Source organism: Molothrus ater, chromosome 17 (genome assembly GCF_012460135.2).
Source record: "Molothrus ater isolate BHLD 08-10-18 breed brown headed cowbird chromosome 17, BPBGC_Mater_1.1, whole genome shotgun sequence".
In the NCBI taxonomy this organism is placed as follows: Eukaryota; Metazoa; Chordata; class Aves; order Passeriformes; family Icteridae; genus Molothrus; species Molothrus ater.
Genome location: NC_050494.2, coordinates 4551245 through 4571575, shown reverse-complemented (window position 1 = coordinate 4571575; position 20331 = coordinate 4551245). Strand labels below are relative to the sequence as shown.

The 20331-nt window shown below is 48.9% G+C and overlaps 1 protein-coding gene across 2 annotated transcripts in view; it reads right to left on the bottom strand.

Moving 5' to 3' along the window:
• Positions 1–5327, bottom strand: part of PPP1R16B (protein phosphatase 1 regulatory subunit 16B) — a 63470-nt gene extending 58143 nt beyond the window's left edge. Inside the window, exon 1 of one of the 2 annotated variants that reach the window (XM_036395605.1) lies at positions 5247–5327. The gene's annotated coding sequence lies outside the window, so the exon portion shown is untranslated. Of the gene's footprint in view, positions 1–4688; positions 4749–5246 lie in introns of those variants that run through there. The other variant, XM_036395608.2, reaches the window with a different exon arrangement.
• Positions 5328–20331: the final 15004 nt, after the last annotated feature.

Below are 20331 nucleotides of genomic sequence, written 5' to 3'. Positions count from 1 at the left end.
AAGACCACAGCAGCACCAGAGCAGAGCCTTTGGCTAATTATTTTGCAAATAATTTACACCTGCCACCCCCTGGCCAGCCCAAATTATCAGCCCCAGCTCGGAAAAACCACCTGATGCTGCCTCTTAGCTGCTGCTCACACTGACTCACTGAGAAAGGTGGTGAGCCTGAGAAAAGCTCTTTGCACAATCCTGACTGAGCACTCAGGATGCTCATTTCACTGAGTGTCACCTGCTCAGGAGCTGGATGGGGACAGGGGAGGACAGCAGAGGTGGCTGTGGGAGCTGCAGTCAGGCTGTTGGAGCAAAGCACAGAGCTGGGGTGGGAAAGGAGCACGGCTCTCTGCGGGGGATGGAGAATGAAACAGAGCATGACAGAGAAGGATGCCTGAATTAAGGGGTGTGTGTGGATGCAGAGAAGACCTCAGGAAAAAGGAGGTGTTTTCCTGGCTCTGGTGGGGATCCTGCTTGAGCCATGCCCTGTATTCTGCATTTACAGGGCCTGCATAGATGGAAGGAAAGTTATCTTGAAGTGAGAGAGGGCGCGAATTCAAAGCAGAACAACTATTCTGGGTTAACTCCCCAGGTGGCTTCTTATTCTAGAGTGGCAGTACCTTTTTCTAGTTTAATTCACTGTAAAAATAGATTAGGCCAATGGTTCTCATCTGCAAGGCCATGGTAGCTGCCCTGCTGCTTTTAGAGCATCCTTAATTGGAGCCTGGCTATGGGGACACGGGGGGCTCTGGGATGCAGGTGTGGGACTCTCAATTTGGGAATATCACATTAACTTAAACCAGGAGAAAAACAGCCACCTGCAGGAGTGTCTGCACAGCCACAGGGCTGTCCCTCAGCAGGTGCACGGGACACACAAGGCAGGGGACAGAGCCTGCAGCGCTCTCTGCCCACCATAACCAACCAGCACTGCAGCAGACCCACAGCCTGCCCTTTACAGCACCCCAAGGCCTCCTTGTAATGCCATTTTTGTTTGAGGTTCCTTTGAATTTACCATTTATCAAGCTTCCATTTAGCCCCGTTAATCACAGCCTATCAAGCTCTTTCAAATGCAAACACGGAAATGTACCCAGCAACTGCACTTCTCCCGTTTATCCTTCTCCTGCTGGAATTATGGAGGGCTACAAAGCAGGAATGCCAACCCACCTGTCTCATGCTTTTCAACCACTTCCCATGGGATAAATCAGCTGACTATTCTGGAAAAAAACAGACTGATCTCTTTCCCTGCCAGCCAGCAACATTCAAGGAGAGCAAACAATGTGTTGTGCAGGAGAAAGAGCATCCCTGTGAAAGTCAAGGGGAGAGGCAGATGGGCGGCTCCAGCAGCTCAGCACCTGCATCAGCACATGGATGCTGTCTCTGGGAGCAGGGACAGCCGAGCCACCTTTGTCACAGGCTGTGCATTTCCCAGCTGGGCCTCTAGAGCCAGGGATCTCACAGCTCACTTAATCCCCGTCAAACGATACACCATTTTTTTTTTGCTTTGTTTGGGTATTAAGGCTTAGCCTTCCTCAAGCTATTCATTCCTTTTCCTCAGTGCCCACGTGGCTGTTAACCCCAGCGCTGACATGCTTCTGAGAGTGCAAGGAAAAGCTCTGTGAGGAGGAGCCACACCACTCTGCAGGTGTCGTTTGTCCCACACAGCAGCGCTGGGTCCTGACTCAGTGTCAGAGCCTCACTGACAAACCCCTGCCCAGTGCTGTGAGATCCGGGGTGTTGCACTCATTCCTCTCACCTCCTCCATCTGACAGCTTTTCTGCTGCTCTTTGCTCAAGCCAAGCCAAGGAAATGATCCTGATTTCATCCCTGGGAGCTATCCTGATTGCAGGGGCGAGGTGCAGGTGATTCCCACCCACCATCAGTTGCCCCTGGTGCTGCTGCCGTGGCCAAGCACCCCGTGCTCCATTCTGAGCCTGCAGCTGAGCAGGACCTGACCTAGGAGGGGGCTTTGCCTTAATCAGAGCTGGACTCAGCTTGCTGCTGGTACCACCCTGCACCTCCACCCAGCCAGCAAAGCACCCGGGCTCCACTGTCCTTTCAGGAGCATCACCTTCAGAAAAAACCTTTCAAAATACAATATCTCTCGATATATAAAGAAAAAACACGTTGGACAATAAAAAGTGACAGTCCAGAACTGTGCAAGGCCTAGACAAGGCTCTGGCAAGCAGCAGAGGTGGTGTGGGGCAGCAGCAGAGCAGGGCTGTGGAGGTGAATGTGCAGGGGAGCGCTCGGGAAGGAGACAAAGAGAGACAAGCAGATTAATAGAAGACGACAGATTTCTAGTAAGATTGTGATAAGCCTCTTGAAACTTCCCTAAAGGATGAGCCAGCTGGCAAGCCCATCCTAGGAGGTGGTGTAAGTCGACTAACAGCCTTGCAAAAAGCCACCAGCTGACCCCTTTCACACATCCCTGCTCACTCCTGCAGCTGCTTCAGCAAGGAAAGCTGAGCAGGCCACACCTGGATGTTCTACCCTGGCACCCACCTGCAGTTCCAGCTCTCCTTGCAGAGAAGCCACTGGCCCTGAACCGTTCAGAACAAGCAGCGAGGTCGGGCTGACCGCAGCACGACACAGCTCACTGCCCTGCTCTGCTCTCCCCAGCTGGCACCCAGCACTGCCCACAAGGGGTTAACCCCAACCCCTGTCCCCAGCATGAGGCCACGAAGCTGCCAGGCATCTTTGGGAAGTGGCACATGGCTCCTGGAAAGGGCTTTGCCAAAGCAGGGATGGGAATGGCAAGGTGATGAGGGGCCCCTGCATTATGCTTTGCCTTCCTTCCTAAATTCAGCTCTGCTAGGATCCCCCCAGAGCCAAGTCCTCCAAAAACACCACACCCCAGCGAGCACCCTCTGAGGAGGAGGAAGAAGACAGGGCTGTCCACAGGGGAAGGCAAGCTTGAAGTGTTAAGATTTTCAAAGGACAATACCTTCAAAACCTGCCCGAGGTGGAGTGGACACCACATCCAGGTATGGCAAAAAGAAGGAGCTCACTGTGTCCCCTTGCCAGTGCCACAACAAAACCCTGTCACTGCTTGAAACTGGAGCTTTCACCTGGAGCATCTTCCTCGGGATAATGAACAGCAGCAGCCAGTTTATTTGGTATCAGGCAAGTTTTTCTTCTTAGGCCAATTAACTGCTGATATAATTTGCCCACCGAGGTCACTGAATCATCATTTAGCAGTTTCAAAGGAGATGAGATGAACTGCAGGCCAATTTCCCCCCTCCAGCTCAATGAGTGATTCAAAATGCAGTTAATGATAGTGGCTCATAAGTATCTGGCAGAGGATTTGAGAGAGCAATTTATTGCCCAAAAAGAGGTTGATCTCTTTCAGCCAAAGCAGCTCAGCTGGTGAAGATGTGGGATGTGATTTCGCCACCTTACTTGACATTTGTTAAGTTTAGCAGCTCTTGAGTATTTAAGTCAGACACAAGTAAAAGGAAAAAGGAGAAGAAGACCCAAAATCAGGGTAAGGAAGGTCACAGTTAAAACCCACTTTGCCACCAGCAGGCAAGAGACCTTTTAAAGGATGGGGAAAAGAACCAAGTAATAACCAACAAGACTTTCAGCACAAATCCTGCATTTTTGTGAGTTTATATAAAATAAAAATGAGACACCCCCTCATCCACAAAAGCTTCATTATTTGTCAACCTCAGGCTTCGTAACCAGTAAACACTGGTTGATGTTTTTCTTCTTGCTGGATGAAATGTGCCTAGAGGCAACAGGCATTTTATAAATTATTAAACCAAGGGAAAATAAGGTTCCAACAAAGTGACTGCAGAAGCACCGAGGAGCTGGTACAATTGGTACCAGCACATTTACACAGAGTCATTTTTCCTGCAACAACTGACTCAACAACAAGACATTGTTAGAAATGCACATCCTGGACACGTGGTCTTGATGGCAAAAAGAAGATGTGATATCTCAGCATTTCATCACATTCATCACACTTATCTGGAGTTCAGCACTTTAAACCTATTTTTCTTATGAAATAGTCACTTATGTTTTTCAGTCAGAGGGAAAATTAGCTTTTTTTTTAAATTACAACCTCATGAGAGATCTCAGGGCATAAAGCAAAACCCATGAAAATACTGTAATAAGAATATTATAATATCATCCACAGTTTTTTATCCAACCTATAGCATTGAGAAGGAAAGGAAGGAAAAACATGAATGAAAAAAGTATTCTTCACTATCAGGGTTTAATACATTACATCTATCACAACAAACACAACCCACCTCCAGACTAAGTTCTGTTCCAGCCAGAAAAAACCCTTCTGCTTTCTGCCATAACAGCACTTGGCCCTTCCCTCTGTGAAAAACCACTTAGCAGTAATGGCAGGGCTCAGGACAGCAGGTCAGGGGAGGCTGGGTCAAGGTGACAGCGAGGGCAGCCCAGGCAGCCGCTGCTCCCGAGGTTCCCTGAGGGTTTGTTAGGGAACAGGAGGGCTCAGAGATGGGTTTGGGGTTTTTTTCCAGGTTTGTGAACCCTCTCCTTTCTCTGATAATTTGTGAAAAGCCACTTTTCCAGCTATTACTCTACTGCAGCTTGAAGCATCTTCCTCCTCGAGCTCTTTTCACCGTGCAGCACAGATCTTTTCACGATAAGCAAGCAGAGAGATAAACCAGAATTTGGTGGCTTGACAGTCAACCAAAACCATCTCTACCACCAGTGCCACCTACCTCAGGCCCTGGTGCTGGAGAAGGGGCTGAAGTTCAGACTGAAGTTCCCCGGGTCTGCCCGAGCCTGAAGGAGACTGTCCCCAAAAGCCCTTCACCCCACCTGAAATCAGCACTTGCGATGCCAATTTCAGCAATTACGGTTGCTCGTATTTACGCTACCTCGAGTAAATTTCTTCCACACCCCTTTCGTGCCAGAAGGGCTCGGAATTCCACACGCACCGAGCAAAACCCACCCACGAACATCCCAGAACACATCCCCATCCTCAGTGACCCGCGCTGCAAACACCGCTCCAACCCGAGCCACCAAAGCTGCGCGGAGAGAGGGGGAAGGAACATCCTCACCCATGTGCCAGGGAAGGGGCCGGGCTGAGCCGTGCCGGGCTGAGCCGTGCCGGGCTCCTGGGCAGGGCACAGCCCGCTCCGGGCTGGAGTTCCCCAAACTCCGCCGTGCCTGCGGCGGGGACCGCGCCCGCCAGCACCGCGGCAGCCCCGCAGCATCCGCGGCCGGACCGAGCCGAGCCAGCCCCGATCCCCGCCCGGCCCCGGCCCCGCACTCACCGCGGAGCTGCGCGCAGCCGGCCCGGCCCCGCAGCACGGCGGGCGGAGGGAAGCGGAGGGAAGCGGAGAGAAGCGGAGAGAAGCGGAGGGAAGCGCAGGGAGGCAGCGGCGGCGCCGCGCAGAGCCGCTCCCCGCCCGCCTCCGGCCCCGGTTGCGGCCGCAGCTCCGCCCCGAGGAGGGGCCGAGGCCGGAGGCGGGCGGGGAGCGGCGCCCGCCCCGCAGGTGAAGGCGCGGAGCATCCCCGGGGATGCTGCGGGAGCGGCCGCTGCGGGCTCCGGGCAGAGAGGGATCGCCCGCGTGGGGGCGGGCGGGGCGGTTTCTGTCGCCGGGAGGGGTAATTCGGATAAATAAATAATTTTTTTTTTAATAAAAAAGCCTCTTTGAATTTCGGTGGAAGGTCACACCCCTGCCTGCCTGCCCGCCCGGCTGCCTATGGGTAAGATTCACCCCGACTTTTGGCTTAGCACAAGGATGCTGCTGCCCCCACTGAGCCTGGAAGATGTATATGTGGTTTAGAAACTGTTTTGCCACGGTTTTTGGCATATCTGAGCCTGGCAGCAGGTTCCTGTTTGCTGGGATATGTTCCTATATGATGGGGTCCCAGAGAATTTTTTAGGAGGAACAACACCCCACCCCCCCCCCCCCCCCAATGCAGTGTAACATCGCTTTAAACACAGTGACTGATACCAAAACCAAATGCCATTCCTGAAGTGTGCCTTATGCCAATTTTATAGGCAGATAAGAGCCATTGCCAGGAGTCAAACCAGTCACTGGAGCTGGGAGAGAAGTCAAGAAGCCTCCTGGGCCAGGGAGTGGCACTGGGGAGCCCACACTCACCCACTGGGAGCAAAGCAGAGCAGATTCCTCATGCTGCTGTCAGATATTGTGTCTGGCATCAGTTGCATTTTCCAGGGTGAAATGGGTTTCAGAAGGTTTGGAGGATTAATCACCATGGACTCTATTTCTCCTTGGGAAAGAGCCTCCTCCCAGGCTGAACAGATCCACAGGGAGCAGCTGTGACACCGAGCTGTGAGGTTTCACTGAAACCCTTCTAGCCCGAGAGAGGCCTTTAGGTTCAAAATGTGAGTCACTCCCTGAAACAGGACAAGGTGTAGGTAAGTGTTCACAGGTAACAAACCTGAATTTTTTCCACTGTACAGGAGTGTGAGACACCATCCACAGGGTGAAGGTCTGGCTAAGGTGGGAGCTTTCTCTGACATGTGACTGAGAACTCTGTCCTGAATTCACTTATTATTACTGCAACATGGCAGAATCTCAGTTTAGGAGTCAGCAAGTGACCCACAGAGACACGGCTTAACTGTAAAACGTGTTTATTGCTGCCTATGTGCGTGCAAAAATCCAAAACCAAAGCTGATGAGAAGAAAGTGCATCTGTGTTCCCCTCCTCTCCGTATCCACAGAGATATAGGTGCAGGATGGATGGAATGGGAAAAGCTTTGGCCACGTTAGAGGTTAATTACAGCTCTGGGACTAGACTTAGATCAGCAGCCAGGACCTTGGCAGCCCTGGGCTGCGCAGGGTGGAGGCGGCTTTCCAAAGCTGAGTCTGGCAGCAGGAGCCTTAGCCCAGGGCACTGGAGAGCTCAGCAACTTTGCATCAGTCTCTGAAGTCCATAATTCAGTTGTCTGTTTATTGAAATTGTGTTGTAAGCACAGCTGCTTTCTGAGGCTCGTATGGAAATGAAGGGGGAGTCTCATAAATGCCCTGGCTCTGCACCAGACCGGTGAGTCAGCGTAAAGAGCTGAAACGCAGCTTAACAGCTACATGATAACAAAAAACCCTAAAATATCCTCAAAATTGCTCTCCCAGCCCCCACCCCCCCTTTTCTGTTCAAATTTGGGTATCAGCATTGTTATTGGGAAGATAAGGAGAGCTACAACCTCAGCAGGATCTTGCAGTGCCCAGGGCCTGGGACTGGAGAAGGTGAAGACCTTCAGGGCAGAGGGAGGGCTGAGCTCATCTGAGAGCCTGCAGGCATCTGCATCATCCTCGTTTCTGCTGGCAAATCAAAGCCTTTGCTTCAGTTGCCAATGCAAAGATTTGGAGCTAGAAGAGAAATACAATGTTTGTTTACTAATATAGTCAAAATTCACGGCATCAAATTTTCCTTCTTTTTTCCCCCCAGTACAAATAAAATTTTGCAGAGACCTAAGTTAAGGAAAAAAAAAGACATTTCAAAGGTGAACTTGCACAAAAAGCACCACTAAAACATCCAGCATTTTCAAAGACTCAGTTCCTAGATTCCTGTTCCTCATGCAGCGTTCAATCCAATTTCACAGGTAGCTGTGGTCGCTCAAGCTCCTTTCTTCAGGGAGCTCACTATTTGCTGGAAAGATTTCACCCAGGCCTAAGAAGGGGATTTTTCTCTTGTGCTTTCATAGTACACAAGTTGCTCAGTGGCCAGAGGAGCCTCCTGGATTAAACAAGCAGGTGGAAAGCTGCAGTGGCTGAAGGACACTGAGCAGTCCCTGTGCCTTGGATGCACAGAAGGAGCTGCTGTGGGCTGTGCTGGGAGTTTAAAGTGAAGAAATGAGGTGACAGCAGAACTCCTGCCCTGCTCTGCAGGCGTGCGGGACACGTGTGGCTGTGGTCTCTGCTCCAGCATGCAGTGCTGCTGTCAGCCTGTCAAACACACAGCTGGGCACAGCTGGCCTGCAGCCCCACACAGGGCTGAGGGTGCTGCTGTGCCTTCCTCTCCCCTCCTCAATTTGTGCTCCCAATCTCTGCAGTTTTAGTGCCCTGGCAAAGTTCTCCTTTCGTGGTGTCTCAAGGTCTCCTGCTGTGTTTATTTGACTGCAGCCCAGAGCTGCTGTCAGATGGAGAGCGAGCAGCCCATGTCCTCACTTAAACCTGCTGCGAAGGAGCAAGAGCTCTGCAGAGCAGAGGAACGTGTCCTCTCCCTGTCTGCACATCCAAACCCCTCTGGGAATGCCCATGGGCACTCTGGCAGCACCCTGAGGGCTGGGGAGGAGGAACAAGGCATGAGATGACAAATGAAGGCAGAAGTTGGCCACAGATGCTCCGAGCACTGGGGCTCACCCAGGGCAGGAGGTGAAGCCAAGGGAGGCACAGAAAGCACTGGGAGGGTGCTGGGAAAGGAAAGTGGGTAAAACAGAGGTGGGGAAACAGAAGGAAATGGGCAAACTTGCAGATGAGGGCAGGTTTTGAATGGAGATAGTGGGAGGAAATCAGTGGTGCAGCACAAGGGGAACTGTGGGGTGGTGGGAGGGGAGGAGTGACCCAGCTGTGGGGTGTGGGTTCTCCAGAAGGCAACAGCACAGGACAAAAAAAGGAAATGATGTTCAGGCCAGACAGTTGCCAGTGGTGAAACAATATCATAGAGGAAGATTCATGTGTAAGAACACTGACATTGATTATTCTCTGTTAAACAAACAAACAACAAATTCAAGGGCCTGAAAAGTGCTGATGTCATGGGAAAGCTCTCAAATGTCTTACACATGGAATAAAAACCAGAGTCTGACTTAAAAAGGAAAATTAGATGAAGGAAATCAGTAAGACAAGAGAGGACACAGGAGGGCACCAAGGGAAAGGTGAAAGTAGCAGCAGAATTGAGGGACTAAAAGAGACAGAGGAGTAGATCTGGGATATTCATGCTGATTTCAGTAGAAGGTCGGGAGAGGATATAAGAAATTAGCTGAGAATAAACCAGGATGCAAAACCAAGGTGCATTCATCTGGTACAGCTGAATTAAAAAGTGCTGTAGCAAGAAAAGTCAAAGGTAACTGATATTCCATGCTCCAGCTTCAGATCAGTAAAAAACATTGCAAAGGTTGGTGGGAGGGGCTGTGACCTTGAGGACATCACCTGCACCAGGAAAGTCCACACCAAACTGGGCAGTGAACTGGCACAAGGAATTCTCAACACACCAAGAAGCTCTCCAAGTGTATCCTCACCACTGCAGGAAAACTGAGACGTGGGATGGTGCCAGTGGCAGTTTGTACCTTGTAAATAGACCAAAAGAGGAAAAAGGATTAATTGATCAATCCCCAATATTTGTACAACACACCCTTATCACAGGCTGCCACTCACTTCTCCTCTTGTGCAGGCACAAAGGCCAACTCCCAGCAGGCAGAACATTCAGTGCCAGCCCCAGCCCTCAGCAAGGCACTGAAGGCTGCTCTGTCACACCAGGACTTTCCCAGCATGGTCACCTGCAGACATAAGAGCCAGGAGCAGGTCTGGAGAGGAAAACTTCTCTAAACCCACGAAGAGCCTGTGAAGGATTTCAATGGTGGGCAAAGATCCACGGCTTGCAAGGTCACAAGTCAAAATCCCTGTGGTCAGGAGCTGCCTGCTCACCCAGGGTGAAGCTGTGTCCCAGCTGCTCCTCCTCATCCTCGGGCTGAAGGAATGGGCACTGCCTGCCCCACCTTGCCAGGGATGCCTGCAGCCAGAGCAGTGCCCTGGTGTCAGGTGAGCACATCTGTGGGGTCACCTGAGTGCCTGGCATGGAATCCTCTGGGGTTTGCTTTGAGGGAATTTGCTCTGGAGGTGGTTTCCTCCCCCACTGTGCACAGGAGCTGCAGTGACAAGCAGGAATTGCACTGCAGCACAGCACAGCCCTGCAGCTCTGGTTTTATCTCACATTTAACCCCTACCTCTTCTCCAGTGCCTCCAACCCCTGCTGGGGCCCCCCTCCTGCTGCAGCATGTGGGGTGGGTGCCATCTCCAGAACTTTCTGGGAAGACCACCCTGACAGCTCCAAGCATTTCTCTCTGTCCGTAGCTTGGGAGATGAAAACCTTTTATACTGCTCTGTCTTGTTTCCTTCCTCTCACCCTCACATGGCACTTCAATTGTCACTCACCTTCTTCACTGCATCTTGGGGAGATTATTCACACAGATCATCTCAAGGTACAAACTTTGTACCTGGCTGGAAACTTTGAAGGTCAGCAGTAAGCTGGTTTATGTTTATCACAGACCAGAACATGAAAGCACAACATTGCTGGTGCACTGCCACATTGGCAATAGACTCATATCAGGGGCTTTAAAGGTCACAGCTGCTCATGAGGAGGGGAACCTCAAAATACAGTCTCCAAAAACAGTGAATCAGAACAAGACTGGCTACCTGAAACCAGGCCATTCTGGACAGCTCTGGTGTCAGTGATGAAGGCTTTTAGGAAGAAAATATCACATCAGGCACAGCAGGATGCTTCTAAAATATCTCAGCACTGGGCTACTGAAAGATGCTTTAGCATTTAGATGAGAAAATGCTATTTTATTTGCAACTATCCCTTCTGATAGCATCCTTGAATCTCTCAGTTTCTGGCCTTGAGGAAATCACCCAGCCCATAATTCACTTGTGGAACAGGGTGGGCCTTCACCTGTAGTTCACAAAGCTGATGGAAATTTGGAAAACAATTGCCATGCTCCTGTTCTCCAGCCTGGGAACTGTGCCCAGAGAAAGCAGAGACTTACACAGAAACCCAGAGCAGAGCTACCAAGTTTGGTACCCCTGCAAAGTGGGGTCTGCACATCCTCAAACAGCCTGCAGCACTACTCATTTCTCTAAATTCTGGTTTCTTTAATCTGTTAAAAAAGTCTGAGAATAAAGACCTTGATCACAGGAACACAAGTGTAATGGCAAATTCAAAGAGCAACACTGGTTTTGAAAGCAAATGTCACTTTTGCAGAGGGCTGTGGTTTAGAGGGAAAGTCAGGGCACTACCAGAGGAAAACCATGACATTTTCTACACAACCCTCACACACTGGTCCCATTAAAGGCCCTTCCACCTTCTATTAGGCAGCCATTGATTGGAATTAATTAAAATATCTCCTGTGCACTGGACTTGAAACTCATCAGTGCTTTGTCATTATCTGTGAGCTTTCTCCCCAGTTAAAGCAAATATTGTCCAATAATCTGGTTTGCAGTAAGTGTACAGAACATTTAGCCACAAAATACCCTGTGGCATTCAGGTATTTGACAAGCTGGAGGGTTTAAGGGTGTGCCTGGCATTTCTGTTTAGATACACAACTGTGCAATGTATTTTTTAATCCAAGCTCACATAGAAACTTGGCCTCAGAACCCTCTGGAACAGAAAAACAGCAAACACTTTTCTGGAGTCATAACCTCAGGCCCTTGGCTTGTTCTGGCACTTAACCCTTGAGGTGAACCAGCCATGCTGTCCTTGCAGCCTGCTCATTCACCTGGTTCTGCTGGCTGAGGAGCTTCCTCTTCCAGTTCCCAGGTGGGTTTATTCTCAGGAATGTGGAAATTTAGGGCACAGGCAATATTTCTCTGTTTGCTCTGGGGTGCCCTGACCCCCAGGGGAGCCCTGACTTTGACCCTCATTCATGGAGAAAGCTTCCCAGACTTCAAGATAGACTGGAATCCACAAAAGTGTGAAACAGATTATAGAGTAGTGTAGGTGTAGCACTTGCTGAGAAATTGAGGGTTTTGGGATTTCTAGTGTGTTGTGGATGGAAGCAAGATGGAGGGCACAGGGTGTTGTCCTGGGTTTCTTCTTCATGCTTCTTCTTTCTTCTTCTTCTTGGGTTTGGGTGCCATTTTGTAATTAGACAGAAAAGTCTGCATTGCAGGCTTCCAGAGATCAGTGATTGGGTTAAAAAAGGAAAATTATTGTATTTGCTGGGAAATGTCCCAACAAAGGCAAGAATTATGAATCTGACTCCATGTTCTCAGAAGGCTAATTTATTATTTTAAGATACTATATTATATTAAAGAATACTAAACTATAATAAAGAACACAGAAAGGATACTCACTGAATGCTAAAAGATAATAATGAAAACTGGTGATTCTCTCCAGAGTCCTGACACAGCTTGGCCCTGATTGGCCAAAGAGTGAAAACAACTCCCAGCAGAATGCAATGGAACAATCACCTGTGGGTAAACAATCTCCAAACACATTCCACATGTGAGCACAACACAGGAGAGGCAAATGAGATCAGAATTGTTTTCCTTTTCTCTGAGGCTTCTCAGCTTCCCAGGAGAAAAATTCTGGGTGAAGGGATTTTATCAGAGAATGTGAATGCCACAGGAAATAATCTGTATCCTTTCTTAATTAGATAGTTTAGTCTTAAAAGACCTTGCAACAAGAGATGTTGGCCATTTTGTGCCTTACTAATGAAAAGCTGCAGAGCTCCTGGTTGTGAGACTGTTTTACTGATAAGAAATAATAAACACCTGAGTCTGAACATGAATTACCCCAAGTACCTTCAATCCAGACCCAGAGAAACCAATACAGGAGCTTCTCTCCAGCACTCCCATGGCTCTGGTGCCTTCACCCAGGTCCTGCTCCTCTCCCAGGAGTGAGCACACGCTTTGTCCCCTGGAGCAGCACCCAGAGCTGCTGTGGAAGGCTGGCAGTGCCACCCCTGACTCTGAGCAAAGCCAGCTCACAGCTGGGCCAGCTTCAGAGGGGCCTGGGTTCAGCAGGGTTTGACCATCTGGGAAGGAAAGGAGCACAAGGAGACTGTGAATGCTGGAGCTGCTGCTGCCAGCCCGGGCAGAGCTGCCCCAGGGAAATGATCCTGACAGGCCATGCATCTTTAATGGTGCTCTCTGCACAGAACACATTTGATAGCTGAAGGCACAAAAGCCTCAGCAGGAGTGTCAGGAGCCTTTGTCCATCTTTCAGAGCCAGATCCAGTTTCTACAGTTGATGAAAGCTCCCCTGTTAGTTTTAGCAGGGCCTGAGGAAGGAAAGCTGCATCTTGGGCTTACAGCTGTGAGAGTCAGGGCTGGTTTATAGGGATTTAAACACAGATAGTCCATGCTTAGCACTTTCTCTCTGTAAGGAGGATGGGTTTGCTGGTCAGCTGCCCTGACAGTGATGATGCTGTGCAAACACAAGACTGCAGCAGGAGCATTCAAACAACCTGGGCTATGTTCTCAGAGTTCCCCTGTCACTCATGCCCACTGTTTCCAAAAGGGAACATAATACCTTTGCTCTTTAAATCCACAAATTCACATTTAAATAATCAGCATGTAAGAACAGGGAGAATGAGAACAAAGCAACACCAAAAGATACATCAGGAGACAGCAGGAACTCAGCCCTTTATCAGAGTTCCCTGACATTCAGAATACAGACTCAAGGTTAAAGTATCCAGCCTCAATTGAATATTCAGTATTACACAATGCACACAGCACTAAAAGCAACATCAGGATTCTTTTTTTCCCCCTGAGGCCGCTGAGACCTGGTTTAATGTTGTATCAAGACACCCTAACAGAGCAGAACACGCAGAGCAAACCCCATTCCCTGGTCTGGGAACACACAGGTCACTCCTGCCCCAAGCTTGGGTTTTATTTTGCAACCCCCCCAAATTTCCTCACTTTTATTGAGCTTTTAGCAAAGCAGATAAATGGGTTTTTTTCCTTTCCCAGTGCATTCAGCAGTTCATTTGGGCATGGCTCTGCATCCATTGCAGGTCAAGATGTTCCTAATTGCTTTCACATGTATTCCAGTTAACCAGCCCCTGGTCATGTTACACTGCAAATGAAAAACCATTTCTTCATTGAAATCCTAATGAGTAGGGAAAAATCAATATGACAACTGCAGCAGGAAAAGCGATGATGACAACATACACTGTCCTACAGGATGTAAAACGAGGGGGGGAAATTGATTCTAATCAATATTAATTGGAAGTTTCCTGCTCTGATATTCTGAGTGCTTGTTGAAAGTCTGGTTCACAGTTGTACCACCTGGTCTGATCATGGGCATTACTGTCCCACAGAGTTTGGCTGTGATATCTTTTGACACAAAGATGAACTTCCAGGAAAAATAAATACCAAGAAAAAAAGGAAAAAAGAGCAAGATGATGGCTGTTTCACAAATGAGTTCTCCTCACATACTTCTCCATTTTACAAGACATAAAGCTCTTAATGTCTAGTTCCCATTAGAAGATTTGGTGCCTGACCAGGCAGAGTGCAGAGGGCTTTATTTCAAGTTCTTATCTAGGCCCAACATCCCTTCTTCCACTGCTGCTGCTTGTTTAATAATAACGACATTTATCCATGCAGTTATTCAGCTGCTCTAAAGGTACATGGATAAAAACTCACAGCACTGGGGGTGAAGTTACCAAAAAGGAGCCTTGGCCGCTTACATTACATAAACAACATTTATTTCAGTCTGAAAGCATTCCAGGTGTTGGCTCAGTAGCCAGGACAAGCACAGAGCTACCACACTGCTCAAGCTCCCAGGAAAACACAAGTGCAGAAAGGAAGATGCCATTGAAAAATGTAAGAGGACCCTGTGTGAAGTTATTCCAAAGCACACAAGACACTGCTAAATGTTGATAACTGCTTAGCATTAATTAATTTTTTTAATTCCACCCACAAGTGAAGGAATAAAGCCCTGGTGTTTGAAATGAGCACTTTTGAAGGCTCAGCAGAATTAATGCTGTAATGACTCAGTGCTGGTTACCAGCAGAACTTAAACTGGTGGCACTAAAGAGACCCCAGAGGGACAGGGCCAGCTCACAGCAGCACCTGGCTGTCCCAGTGCTCTGCAAGCCTAACCCCACTCATTTCCTAAAGGTTTTGGAGAAGGATTATTCTGGAGGAGATGGAAAGAAAGGAGGATTTGTGATGGGTAATCTATTTCTTAAGGAGCTACAGTATTTTCATAGTCATCAGAGAAATCCAGTTCTGCAGATTGGAGTGTGGGGAGAATGAGGGGTGGCTGTTTCCATGGCTGGACATGGACAAGCTGCTCCTTGCTTTAAGGAGATGCTTGGGCACCCGTGCTAAGTCATTCCTGAGGGGCAGTGTTTAAAGTGGGAGACCTCTGCTCTGCCTTGTGCCAACAGACTGCAGCCAGCTCTGTCAGCTGGGATGGAGCCCTCTCAAGAGAGCCACCAAAGCCCTCAGGTGTGGGATTAAACCACCCCTCCCTTCCTCAGAAACCCCTGCTCAGCACATTGGGACACTAAATAACATATAACACAGAATGCTGTGGCTGAGCTTCTTTGGTTAGGTCATAAATTTTCTTGGTAATAATGTTTTAGAGGCATATGGGGGGTGAGGCACCAGTGAAGTCACCAGAAACACAGATTTATATCTATTAAATCTATTAAAGCTGCAGTGAGTATTCACAGTAAAATTATTTTCTTGGCTGTGCCTTAAATCACATTCTTAACAAATAATTTTAATACCTGGACTACATCAGCATGGTGTCAAAATATCACTGTCTTCTATCAAGGAGCTATTCCTATCTCTGACCATGAAAGAGTGGGGGGAAAATCATCTAAATCTGAAATACAGTAGAAAAGGAAAGGTTTCCAAAAGCAATGAATGCTGGTTTAAATTTGCTCCCAAATATCAACAGAAGCTTTGTCTTATTATCAGCCTGGACACTTATAAATCACCTCATAATGCCTGAAATACAAATTCTGCTGAGCAAAGGACAAAATCTTGCCTTTTCCCCTGGGTGGTGAGCTGTAAGTCCTCACTCAGGTGTGTATAAATAAAAATAAATAAATAAATAAACAAGTAAATAAGTAAATAAATAAAATACATACACCCATGGAGTGTAACTGAAGTTTCAGGTCTGACTTTTTTTAAAATAAGTCAGTTTGCAGCTCTCATGGACACAGAGATATGAAGCTCACTTTGGAGGCCAGACCTTTGCAGGCACACCTGGCTTGGCAGCATCATCCCCCAGTCCCTGGAAAAGCCCTGGGAGCTGCTGGCAGAGCCCAGCTGCAGGTGGGAGATGCTGCAGAGCTGCCCTGGGACTGCAGGCTGGAGGTGCCCCACTCCCAGTTCACACGTGTGGGAGGGATTGAGAAAAATCCTCTCCTGCTTCCTTTCACTGATTCATGCAGGCAGCTTCCTGCATTTCTTAAGACAAGAATTAACAGAGTTAATGGGATGCTATAAATTCCTTATTTCTGGAAAGCTGATGCTCTCACTGCCTCTGCACAGCAGCACTGGAAGGGAAAATCCATGGGGTTTCCTTGGGCTCTCACATGGATTGGGGGACCCAATTTAGAGATCACCAAGGACTCTGAATGACCTCTGGGCAGGCATGAGCCCTTCTCTCTTGGGCTCTCTCACTGCTCACAGTGACCCTGAGCTGTGTTAGAAAGTCTCTTTTCCCAGCCCAGAGCTCAAAGAAGGAGTCAGAGCTCTTCAGTTCTCGTTCTCAAGGTTGTTTATTGTTTCTTATCTATAAAATTCTTTCTCCTGTCCAGCTGAGTTCCGTTCAGCAGGTCAGACAGAGGCACTCTGGTGTTATCTTTTTATACTAAAAACTACCTGTACAATATTTACAATTACTTTCCAATACCTATCACCTATGTTAGACAGGGAGCTTCTACTCTAAACCAATCTAAAAGTGCCACCATCACAGCAGAAGATGGAGGCCAAGAAGAAGAAGGAGAAAGGCTGGACATGCCCAGATTCCTCCATCTTGCCCCTGAACCCTCATTCTAAGAACCCCAAAATCTACTTTTTCACCCCATGATGAATTCACGATCATTCTACTTAAACTGTCATGGCTTGCAGATCTTCATCTAAGGTTGGTAATTTGCTCCATGGGTCATCACCAAAGTCTCAGGTGTCTTGGGCTCTGTGCCAGGTCTCTGAGCCCCCTGGCAGGGTCTTGGCAGTCCAGGACAGCCAGAGGGATGTCCTGAGTTCCAACACTTCCCCTGCCCAGGGGGCTGCAGGAAGAGCCAGAAATGCCAGGAGGAGGGACACTGGAGATGTGTACCTGGCTGGCCCCTGGGTCACAGCCTCATTTGTCCTCTGACCCCCTCACCCAGTGCCACTGGACACCTCCATTTGCTGGGAATTTCAAAAGAACCCAAAGCACTCCTGTTCATGTTCCCAGGGCTCCAGCACACAGCAGAGTGAGCCCCCAGCAGCATGAAGCTCTCAAGATGTCAGCCCCCAGCCCTCCAGCTGTGCTGCCCTGAGGGAATCACCCATTTCCCCTCAGAGCCCTTCCACAGTGTGCCAAGGCAGCCCCCAAACAGGAGTGTCACCAGAACCACCTGGGATCAGACACATCTGCAGAGCTCACAAGCAGAAGAAGAACTCAAATTGTGTCCTGTACAGCCTCCTCCTTTCACAGTGACAGTCCCAGCCCCTCAGCAGTGGCACAGCCCTGCCAGGCTGCAGCTCAGTGAGTCCCCAGCACCCTGGCAGGAGCCCCAAGTGCTGCTGGCACACCTGGCTGAGCTTCCTCAGCCTGGACCCTTCACTTCAGCCCAGCCTGAGCACAGCCACAGCTGGAGACAGCCCCTGACTGCTGGCACTGAGCTCTGAGACACAGACTCTGCTTTCAGCACTGCTGCCAAGGGTGCTGCAATGGATTTTCCTTCCCTGCAGGCCCACCAGGCTGTTGTCCCCACTGTGACAATTGGCTTTTCCCTTCCTTCTTCCTGCCCTAATCACCCCCAGTGCCCAGCCTGGCCTTGCACAGGCATGGCAGAAATGGGGAGGAGGTCTGGGAAAGAGAGAGTCCCCAGGGGCACGAGGAGCAAAGCACAATCCATCTACAGATTCTTTACAGCCAGCAGAGAGATGGGGAAACAGCCCTGATGCTGGTGATCCCTGGAGAGATGCTTCTCTGAGCAGCTGCAGTAGCAAACACTCTCAGAGCCATCATTCTCTTAATTCAAGAGTAAGGAGAACATTATCTTAGATAGATCTACAGCTTTCTTCCCTGTCTGCTGTGGGAAACCTGGGCTCTTCTACCTCAAGGAAGCCTCCTTTAAGCAAAGCCAAAGGGAGCCTGTGACCACTGCAGGGTTTCTGCAAGGAGCTCTGCTCACCAGGAGACAGAGGCACCTGTGCTGCAGAAACACCATTCCAACCCCACCCATCCCACAGGGCTAAAGCCAAGCAGGGAGTCAAGCCAAGGGTCCAACAGGAGTTACAGGACTCCTTGGGAACACCTGAGGTGGGATTTCACTGGGGTTGCTCCACCACAGAAGGAAAAGCAACAAATCACAGAGACCTGTTTACCTCCCCTGCCCATCAATGCAAACCAACAGACCCAAAATTTCTGAAATCTCACAGCTGAGCATCAAACCCCTGTGAGACAAAGCTGATTCCCAGCTGGACAACCTCCACACTCATTATTCCATCCCTCTGAGCTCATCTCCTGCCTACCCACAACTCCTCCACGGGCTGAGCCCACCACCAGGCACTCAAATGCACCCACCAACACAGCACAGGCACAGCTGGGCAGGATCCCTTTTATTCTGCAAGGATTAGAAATGCTCCAACCAAATGTGCCATGCAATTATTGCAGTAATGTATAAAGCAGAGTGGAGGTGGTGAGTAGTTCATGGTGCCTTATTTAGTGGCAGGTGATTAGTTAAGTTCCAGGGTTGGGGATTTTTTTTTTTTCTTTCTTTCTTTCTTAATCTTTCACTCTTCTGTGAAAAATTCAATTTGCCTTAAGGCAGTGTTGAGAGCTGATACTGACCTAATCCCTGAGCAGCTGGACCTGACCTGCTGCAAATTCCCACCTCTATCACAAAACCACATTCCTCTCCCTGACAGTACAATAGCCCCTGGATCTTTTTACCTTCAGACCCTGCTTAAAATGTGTGCTTCAAAGCACATTATATAATTGTGAATCAAGAGTCAGATCTGAGCCAGCAGGTGAAAATGTATTTGTCTTGTTCTGCCAGCCTGAAAAAGCAGCATTAAGTATTTTCTGTAGCTCTTTCTTTGAAGACTTCCAGGTTTTCCTTCTCTTCCCTTTCCTGTTAGCATCTTAATCTTTCTGCTCAGCAAAATTAATTCCCTTCTGTCCTGCTAGTGTTAAAATTGGCATCTCTGTTGATCACTCTTGCTCCCTTCCCTGTGCACCTAATTGACCATTATCACTGCTAATGTCACCAGGAATCTGGGAGGGATTCTTAATATCAAAGTTCTCCTAGGGAACAGCTCAGGGAGGAACTGCAGGCAGAAATATGCATTTATTTCTTCTTCCAGCCCTGCAGTAACAGAGAGTTTGACATACACTCTCCTCCCTCTGCATGCAGAAGTTTAAGCAAATAATTTGAAGGTTGTATTCTCGAGCACAAGGGTGTTCCAACACACTCCCAGTGACATCCAGCTGTATTCCTGAAACACAAGGGTAATAGTGGCCTTGGCCATGTGGGTGTCAGCATGCAGCCATGTGGAAGGAAAAAGCACAAATGTATTTACATCACACCAAAAATGTGGGCTGGTGGCTCAGAGGTGAGCAGTGATGTGTGAGCAAAGCTGTGGCACATTGTGCTAGGGTGTGCATAAAGCACATTCCAGCTGCATCAAGCCATTAGTGCTGCATTCCCACCAGGAGAAGATGAAGAGAGGAGATAAATGCTCCCAGGCTCCAGGAGCTGGTGGCAGAATGTGCTGTACTGGAGATAAAGGGATGAGGTGTCAGTGCTGGCACTGTGAGCCCCGAGGGATGCACCAGGGCCAGGCAGCAGCGCTGCTGCAGGTGCTGCTGCACTCACTGCAGGGCAGGCATGCAGCCAGCAGACCCTGGAGTGTGCTGGTGTTCACAGGGGTCCCAGGACGAGGGAAGAGATGAGAATCTTGACTCCATGTGTCAGAAGGCTGATTTATTATTTTATGATATATATTATATTAAAAGAAAAAGGTATATTAAAACTATACTAAAAGAATAGAAGGAAGGATTTCATCAGAAGGCTAGCAAGGAATAGAGTGGAATGATAATGAAATCTTGTGACTGACCAGAGAGTCTGAGCCAGCTGGACTGTGATTGGCCATTAATTAGAAACAACCCCATGAGACCAATCCCAGATGCACCTGTTGCATTCCACAGCAGCAGACAATTATTGGTTACATTTCATTTCTGAGGCCTCTCAGCTTCTCAGGAGGAAAGGATCCTAAGGAAAGGATTTTTCATAGAATGTGTCTGTGACACTGGAGTACAAGAGCAAAGTTTAAAGGCACACCAGGGCACCTTCCCAGAGCATCCCACACCAGTGTGCTGGACACTGAGTGCAGGAACTTAGAGCTGAATGAAAACCACCCACTCATGGAATGGTTTGGGTTGGAGGGACCTTAGGGACCACCAGTTACAGCCCCTGCCAAGGCAGGGACACCTT